The following is a 9279-nucleotide window of genomic DNA, read 5'->3' as shown; positions in this document are numbered from 1 at the left end:
CTACAAAATGCAAGAGAAATGGACTGCCAATACAAGTCACTGTCAAAAGTAGGCTTGTCATGGCTGATTTGTATGAAACAGAATAGATATTCCCTTCCTGAAAGTTATTCTAGCTTTGCTGTTCAGTTGTCTTTGGTACTAATTGTCGAGAAAATAAGAGAGAAATTTGGACACCACTACATCCCTCTACTTTTACTCCCGGTCTCACTGGGAGTAACAGTTTTGAAACAGTTCCCTCACTGCTACCAATATGTGCAGTGTGTAGACAATTGTTCCTTGATGTTGGAGGAGAATAATATTAAGTGACCTGATATTAGGAAACATCCTCACAAAGGCTGAAGCACACGAAATCTTCACTACCAAAGATTTTACATGCTCCAGAGCTCAGTAAAATCCCCGAGTAAAACAGAAACCCCAGGACACTTGACAACTCCGTGTTGGAAACGTGACGACAGCTTGCATCTTTGTTCACGCAAGGCACATGACTTTCAGTTTCAAGGACGTTTTGGAAGAAAAGGGTGACAGAGAATGTAACCTGTATAGTGACTGGAAATAGCTTGAGACACTGCTCTTTGAACAGCCATGCTGGGAAGGTGCCAGGCTCCCTGTTCCTTTGATAGAAGTGTTCCACACGTCATCCATGTACCGGTGAATTTCCCTGGTGTCCCTGGCAAGCTTCAAAGTAAATCTCCGGTTGGCCCCAGTATTTCTACAATGGCTTTCTATCATTAGATTTTTGTTTCGTTTTGTTTTGTTTGAACTTGTGTGTGTATGTGTATGTGAGAGACTGAGATACAGACAGACAGACAGACAGAGACAGAGAGACAGGAGACAGACAGACAGACAGACAGACAGACAGACAGAGAATATGTCATTTGGGCATTTTAAAAGCATATTGTCCCTTAATTATTTGGTTTGAAGAAAACAAGGAAATAATGAGTTAAAAATCCCTGGGACTGGGGTGAGGAATTCTGACTTCTGTAGGCCTCTCATGGGTAGCTCATTTAATTTTAGAACATCTGCAGGGCAGCTGTTGCCCACTTTCATTACACAGTGCCGCAGAATGAGAACCAGATACCCTTGGAAAGACGGTGTGCGTGTGCCTGTGTGTGATTTGAAGGAAATCTAACTGATGAAGCTGAAGTAGACAACAATGGCAGATGACGAACATACCAAAGATTCATGATTATGAATATTCACCAGGCACATATTGGGCAACTATTGAATTAATGAGTCAGAGGATAATTTTTGTCATATAGTTTGGAAAATAGACATTCAATCAACCATCTTCAAAGACAGACAAAAATTAGTGATATGAGTCAAATATGCAGCTAAGCTGGAAAAGCCCGGACTCTGTGACGAATCGCTCTGCTCCCTGGGACACAGGACTTCAGCTTTTTCTTCTTCTTAGTCTTGTCTTTTTTTCTGACAGAGATTTACCCCTCAAAACACACCATGTTCTCACTGCTATGTTCGAAGCGTATTATCTCAAGGATGCCTATGCTTTTAGGAAAGTCAGAGCCATTCTTTAGCTATTTTCTACAGACATTTTCTATGATTTGTTATTTTATGATAACAGAATCTTACAGTTCAATCTATGTGAAAAATACCAAATCACACAGAGTCACTTTGTATAAAACTTAGCGGTGCTTTTAGTTTAGCAATGTACAGTAGGGTTCCAGAAGGATTATGTTTGCTCTGATTGGGTATTTTAGAAATTTAGAACAAGTTCTTTTTTTAGTTAATAAAATGGAATTACCCGGTGTGTATTCTTTTCCTATACCATTCAAAATATTTGACAGGTTTGAGCCAGCCTTCGGTTGTAATAAGCCAACATATCATAGTAACTTGAGCAAATCATTCTTCCTCTTCAGTCTACAGGACTGAAGATGAGAAGAAAGTTTTCATTTTCTTTTGAGGAACCCAATGTATTAATAACCCAAGTTATTGCTGCCAGTTGGAAAAACCCATTGCTATTTTATTCCTGTGGGTACAGTTTCGAAATTAATATTTTGTTTAACTCTTATTGAACTGCTAAAATGTATTATTATTTTAAAAATCAGAAAATGTCTTTATTATCAGTTGTGTCATGAAGGCCAGAGCATGTCTAAACAAGGTCACCGAAATGAAAAGGAAAGACATGAATCTCTGCTACATACCTAGACTATGAGTCAATTGGCCATGCAGTGTCTTGAGTTTAACCAGGCAAAGGTGGAAATGACTGAATCAAAGGGCAGCCAGGCTACAGACAGGAACTTTCAGCTGGAAAGAAAGATTTTTAAGTTGAAAGTTTTAAACGTTTACTTGGCTAGGGGGTGGGGAAGAGATATGCATGTGAGTAGTTATCTGGGTCTCTTCCTATGAGCAAGGCATAGATTTGAATGTAAGGTCTTGAATGGCTAAAGAAACAAAGAAGCTTGGGGAAATGTAGTAAAATAAATGGAGAGCAGAGACTACATTCAGGTGGAAAAAATAAAACATTTAAAAACAATCCAAAAGATCCAAAGGCCTATAAAAGGATTATTCTATAACTGGAGAACATGCCTAAGGCATGCATAACTTTATTACCATGTAGGCTCCTGTCCAATACCCAATAGTCCTTATGTGTCCTAATAAATGTGCCCAAAGATAGCATTTTAAGCTACACAGAAAATACCGAAGCCCAGACATATGTCAATGCCAGGCCCTGGCCAGGCCAGCCCTGAGGCAACATGCTCAGCCCTGGAACACCTGGTTGGCTGGCAGACATTCTTTGACGGCAGCAGCTTGAGACCCAGCAGGCATTTATTTCAGCCTCCCCAGTGCTTTCATACAGTAAAGAAGCAATCAAATAGTGCTGGCTTCGTTTTTTTGAAGCGTTGGTTTTGATCCACCTAAAAGGAAATGGTTGAGGGGAGAGATGGATGACAGAAGTGAATAGGGATAATGTGTTTCACAGCTTAAAATCAAATGTCATTGGAAAAATATCCAGAAAGCAATTCAGAGTAAAAATATTTGCCTTCTGGCTAAGTAGGCAGTACCTTTTTATTGCAAAATGGAAATAAACAGTCCAGCTCATTTGTACCATAAAAGGGTAATCCGCAAATAACCCAAATCCCAAAATAAAGGCCTTGCCCAACACACTAAGACATGATTCAAGAAGGTCTTGACTTTAGAGTTTCCTTAATGATGGTGGCAATTGAGTGGTCAGGGGCCCATGATTAAGTAAAAAAAATTACAAGTAATCTAGAGCCAACACCAGAGAAGACCATTTACAGCCCTGTCCAACTTCCACTATGTTGTTTCTTCAGCCACCATCCCTCATCTCTCCCAGGACTGAGACACTAAAGCCCACATCCAGACCCGATGCCTTGACAAACAAACAAAAACAATGTCATAACAGCAGGCAGTCAGACTAAAGTTAAATAAAAAGCACAATGAAAGTGTTCCAATTAATGCACAGTAATTTACTAAAGAGAAAAAAAATCCAAAGCTAGCAACCCTTCAATAAGCAGATGAAGAGTCGGCAGAGAAAAGGAAGAAATGATAGTTGTGTCTATCAATCCATGGATTCATTTTTGCACTGAGCGCTCACTACACTGGACACTACAGGTGTAGAAAGAAATGAAAAATGCTCACCTGGACAGTATTCAACAGAGGCACCACTGTAGACTCTTCTATGAAAACTGGTGTAGTTCACATCTCAATATCAGAGGCTTCGTTGTACCGCTTAATCCTAAAATGGAGAAGAGGCAGACAACCATGTTGATAGACCTTTTCTAGAAAGCATCAGGGAAATAGACATTTGTTAGATGGCTCCTTACACCACTCTCTGTGTATTGAATAAAGTAAAGGAAATTGATAAAAAGTGTTTGTATTGTTACTTGGCCTCCAAATATCTGTACCTTGATATCCCGGATTCTATAAATGGCCTTTCTTTGCCAAGCCAAAGAGAGCAGAAGGCTCACTTACACCTTAGGTGCACATCAATGAAAGGCATCGTTAGAACAAATGGCACTGTATTCAACACTGTTTTCACTAATGTTGAAAAACACCACACAGAAGGGGCCTAAGAAAGGACGAATTTCTTTTAGCTTACGGTTTCAGAGAGTCTTTGGTCTGCTGTTGCAGGAAAGGCTGAGTACGAGGTGCTGTTCTTGAGACGGATACCTCACAGGGTTTCATACCAGGAAGCAGAGAGTAGCTGGGACTGAGGGCCAGGATGCATCTTTGAAGACTACTTCCACCAGCCAAGTCTCACCTCCTAAAGGCTCCAAAGGCCTCACCCAAAACATCATCACCCACTGAAAGCAAGCATTCAAACCACAAGCCTGTGGAGGAGTTTTCAAATTCAAAACATTAGAAGGACACTACTCTTCATAGTTATAGCCACAGCTACTTATATTTCAGGGGAGAAAAATGTGTAAACATGACTTGTGGGTGTTTCCCATTCATACATCCACTAGGCCATATGTGGTAAGACTCTACTGTGTTCAGATGATCTTCTGGCATAAGATCTCCGTGTGTGATGAAGACTGACGGATGCTCTACTCACATGAGAAGAAAATAATTATGGAAAGCAAATGAGTGAGGTAACTGGCATTCCTACAAGTACTTTAAAGAGCAGTAAAGTGAGCAACAGGATGGAGAGAGGCTATGGTGTCAGATCACGTGGTTGGGGAAGGTCTGTGATTAAGGGGCAGTTGAGCTGAGAAACAAGACTTCTGGGATAAGGAAATGTGAGGCAGAGCTCTTAAAGCCAGGAAAAGAATAGTATTAATGGCAGAGGATAAGGGTGGAAATACACAGAGGTCATGCTAAAAGGAAAGCAGCCCTGGCCAGGGGAGGGTAGAAGCCACCATTAGTTAAAAAATAAAAAAATAGAATGGAGTAACAAAATAGGATTTCAGGGCTAAATTAAAGTCAGCTCATTTCAGTAAATGGTTCTTGAAACAGTTCCCAGAGCCTCAAACACTGGAAAAGCTGTTCTCTAAGGCATCTGGCTGCATATCTGATGAATAAAAATTAAGTGTCTGAATAACGTGTTAAAGCAAGTGAGGCCTTTCACAGGTGTCTCTCTGAGTGCAAAGACTTTCAATATCCTCCTAGCAGGTCCTGAGAACAAAAGATCTTCAGCACCTTTGAAGAGAGAGTGCGAACATGGCCAACCTCCAAGCTCGGGCTGGCATCTATCGCGGCCACTATTACAGACACAAGTTTGTGTGACAGGTTTAAGGCACAGCAGGAGCATCTCCATCTTCCCTGAGAAACAGACTCAGGGATCCAATCTTTTTCTCCATTTCTAATTGCCTCCCTCAATGGCTAGAGATTGCCTTAGTGAAACTGCTCAAGTAGGTCTTACGCTTATTGAGGATAAAATAGCAGGCCTGAAGCATTTTTTTAAGCACGAACTGCATTATGAATAATAATCAATCATCTCGTTTATTCAGTCCATCATTCGGAACCATTAAACAGCTTCACATGTATTGGATTGTATTTGAGATATAGGACTAGTCAACTGCTATCTTCCATTTAATAACACTGGGCACATATTGTTTCTATGCATTTAATTTTATGTAAATGTGCATTTTGTATGCGTGTAAGTCTGTGAAACACATATATGCAGGCCAGAAGAAGGTGTCTGGTTTTTTTGGGACTGAGGTGACAGGTTCTTGTGAGTCATTACGTGGGTGCTGAGAGCGGAACCCAGCTCCTCTGGAAGAGCAGCCAGTGCTCTTAACCACAGAGCCATCTCTCCAGCCCCACGCACTTGTCCTAAGCAAGCTTAACGTTACCGATCCAGTTATCGCCTTGACTGTCATCCCATTGGTCCTGGGAGGGGCATCAACAGTCACTCTCCACACATCCTGCCATTCAGGAAGTAGATTCACTCAGCCAAGATGTGTGCAGCTAGTTAAGGGCAGATCCTGGGTGAGTCCCAGGTTCCACCTGAGCTGAGCGGGATGTATCCTGCCTTATCTGCCTTAAAACTTGTGGGTACCTTGAACTTTCACCATTCTCTGAATGGGCCAGGCATGTTGATTTAGCCCAAGTACCCATTTTCAAAATATTAAAATGTACGTTTCAACTTAGAAATAGCTCATGAGTTGGGTTGTTTTAATTAATGTGATATTCTACATTAGCCGGTCAATTCAATACACCACTCAATAACGAATAAGCGATTCAACATTAATCATTGACCTCTGCAATTCTACACAGCCACTTGAGCCACTGCCATGTTAGGAGCTGTGTGTGGTGTTTTTTAAGGTTCTAGTCCGTGGATTTCTGAGTTCTATTTTCCAACCACATTCACCAGCAGTAGGAACAGTCACAAACTCTCAGTTCAGAGTTGTGGCCTCTTTTCAGCATTTTTGTGGTTGCCTTGAACTCTCTTCAGTCTCTGAACGGGCCAGGAACATTGATTTTGCCCAAGTACCTATTTCTAAAATATTAAAATAGATGCTTCAACTTAGAAATAGTTCATAAATTAGGTTGTTTTAATTAGTGCTGTGGTCTACATTAGCCTAATAATTAATATTTATGGTATTTCTCAGCCAACATAAACATCTGGACTCAGGACAAAAAAAAAAATGTTCACTTTGTCATGTATGACAAAAGCCCTCTCCATAGTGACCAAATCATTTTAATTAAAAAAAATTAGATTGTGCATATTTATGGTAGACAATGTTTTAAAATGTGCATATTTTAAACATTTTACACATTTATGCAAAATGTGTAAAACTGATTAATATTACTTCGCATGTTTACTACATTTTTTTGTTGTTTTCAGAGCATTTAAAATCTATTTTTAGTGATTTTCAACCATGGATCATTCAACAGATTTCTTGTTCTTATCCTCTCAACTAGAATTTTATAACCTTTGACCATCAATCTATATTTCTCACTGAACTTCAGCCTTGGTGACCACCATTCTAGCCCTTGCTTCTGTTAGTTTAGCTTTTTAGTTTTCATGTAAAAATGAGACCATATAATACTTATTTTTGCCTGGCTTGCCTCACTTAATATAATGTAGGCCTGGTTTATTCCTATTGTAAATAAGTCTCTCTTGTTTTAAAGTCTGAATAGCATTCTAGGTTATTATGCATATGTGCCACATTTTCTTCCTCTATTCACCCTCTGGTGGATACACGGCTACTGCATATAGTGCTACAATGATCACGTGAGTGCAAATATTTCATATGCTGGTTTCATTTCCTTGGTTTATGACCTAGTTAACATGACTTGTCAAGTCTGAAGCATCCTAAAATCATATGAAGGGAAAGCCTCAATTAAGAAGTGAATTTTATCCATATGGTGCAGGATAAGCATACTACAAAGCACAGACCCAAAGGAGATAAGTAACATGGAGGATCCGAGGGAGGATGCACAAATCTCAGTTGGAAGGGGAGATAGAATAAACAGAGGTAGTGCCTGAAGAGAGGGAACAAGGTAGGAGAGGAAGCATAGAAAGTCAAAAGGGTGGAGATTAGACATGAAGAAAGTAAGGGTGAAAGGACAGAGGCCTGTAGAGAAAAGAGAAACTGAGTTGGGAGTATCTCTGTGACAAGCTGGAAACCTAAGTCAGAGTAGGCTCTGGGGAGGCCATAGAGACTAAAGAGAATACCTTCTATTTAGACTAGTCTCCTAGCAGAGGGAAGAGAACACCAATCCACCCTCAGAAACTTCAACCTACAAGATGTATGGATAAAGAAAGAGAAGGTAGAGCAGGGAGTGAGGGAATGCCCAACCAATGCCTGGCCCAACCAAAGACCTACGCTATCGAAAGTGCCAAACCCCAACACAATGAATGATACTCTGCTAAGCTTGAAGACAGAGTTGACTTCTGAGAGGCTCTACCCAGCAGTGTCTCAAAACAGATGCTGAGACTCACAGCCAAACATTGGGGGATGCACAGGGAGTCTTGTGGAAAAGTGTAAGGAAAGAGAAAAGGACCTGGAGATGGCAGGAGCTCCACAAGAAGACCAACAGAGCCAACTAACCAGGGTCCAGAGGTGTTTGCTGACACTGAAGCATCAACCAAGGACCATGCATGAACTGGACCCAGGCCCCTTACAGAGGTGTAGCACATGGACAGCTTAGGTTTCATGTGGTCCTCTAGTAAGGGAAGTGGGGACTGCATCAGACATAGACTCACTTGCCAGCTTTTTGAACACTTCTCCCTGGCTGGTCTGCCTTGCCAGGCACAGGGGAAGAGGACATTCTCAGTCCTGATGCAACTTGATGACCTGGGGTGGATGATAAGGGGAGCTCCCTTTTCTAAGAAAAAAGGGAGGGGGTGTAGGAGAGATGCGAATGGGAGGGATGGGCCTACAACAAGGATATAAAGTGAATTAAAAAAATAAAAAACAAAAGGAGTTGCTATACCACATTGGCATACGTAAATGTTTGTGGTGGACCATCTTATTAAACTGATACAGGAGGGCCCTGTCCACTACGGGCAGCACCACCTCTAAGCAGATGGTCTGGGCTACATAAGAAACCTAGATGAGCATGATCCTGAGAAGAGAAAAGAGAGCAAACTAGAAAACAAAGTTCCTCCATGGCCTGGGCTTCAGTTGCTACTTCCAGGTTCCTGTCTTGAATTCCTACCTTGACTTCTCTCAGTTAGAGATTGTAAGCCAAATAGGCCCTTTTCTTATCTAGTGGCTTTTTGTCAGAGTGTTATATTAAAAAACTAAAATGAAACTAGGACAGAATATATACTTCTTAGCAAGATTCATGGCTAACATGATCTAATTTTCCAGTTTTTGAGGCTCCTCCTCTAATTTATAATGTCATCAGTAGTTGAGAGCACAATGGCTCTTCTGTCTTGAGACATCTTCATCTTTTTGATAAGAGTCATTGTAACAGGTATAAGGTGCTATCTTATTGTGGTTTTAATTTGTATTTTCCTGATGATTAATGATGACGAGTAGTTATATCCTTTGTCCCTGTGTCACCTTTTAAGAAATATTCCTATTTTTTACATCATTCCTTGCCTTTTGCTACCAATTGGGTTCTTGATAACTTTTTCAGTATTAAACCCTTACCAATTGTCTAGTTTTTTAGTATTTTCTCTACTTCTGTTTTTTTTTCTTCCCTCATTCTGTTGATGGTACCCTGTACTGTGCAGCTTTTCTGTCTCACTTGATATAGTCTCATATCCACATTTGTTGTTACGTGGTTAAGGTCGAGTTCCATTCTGGCACAAGAATATCCAATTTACTCAGCATTATTATGGAAGAAGCAGTCCTTTCTTTCAAGATGTTCTTGGCATCTTTTACCAAAAAAAAAAAAAAA

This window comes from Psammomys obesus, unplaced genomic scaffold (assembly GCF_907164565.1).
Source record: "Psammomys obesus unplaced genomic scaffold, mPsaObe1.curated_primary_1811, whole genome shotgun sequence".
Lineage (NCBI taxonomy): Eukaryota > Metazoa > Chordata > Mammalia > Rodentia > Muridae > Psammomys > Psammomys obesus.
This window is presented reverse-complemented; position numbering follows the sequence as displayed.